Source organism: Myotis brandtii, unplaced genomic scaffold (assembly GCF_000412655.1).
Source record: "Myotis brandtii unplaced genomic scaffold, ASM41265v1 scaffold314, whole genome shotgun sequence".
Lineage (NCBI taxonomy): Eukaryota > Metazoa > Chordata > Mammalia > Chiroptera > Vespertilionidae > Myotis > Myotis brandtii.
This window is the reverse complement of record NW_005362033.1, coordinates 915,607-916,021: the sequence shown is the minus strand read 5'-3', so window position 1 is coordinate 916,021 and position 415 is coordinate 915,607.

Here is a 415-nt window from a genome sequence, read left to right as displayed (position 1 = left end):
TTTAATATGTTTTTATTGATTTCAGAGAGGAAGGGAGAGGGAGAGAGAGACAGAAACATCAATGATGAAAGAGAATCACCAATCGTCTGCCTCCTGCACACCCCCTGCTGGGGATCAAGCCTGCATCCCGGGCATGTGCCCTTGGCCGGAATAGAACCTGGGACCCTTCAGTCCACAGGTCAGCACTCTATCCACTGAGCCAAACCAGCTAGACCTGGTCAAATATTTTTAAAAGCTCCCATTCCACTCTTAGCAGGAAAATTGCTAGATTGCAAGTAAATTACATTTACAGGCAGGTTCAGCCTCAAATGCTGTCGGTTGCCACACACAGAAAACAAAACCGCCTGTAACCATTATGCACCTGACAGCGTAACCCAGTGCTCTGCGGCAGGACGCGGGGTGGCAGGGCCCTGTG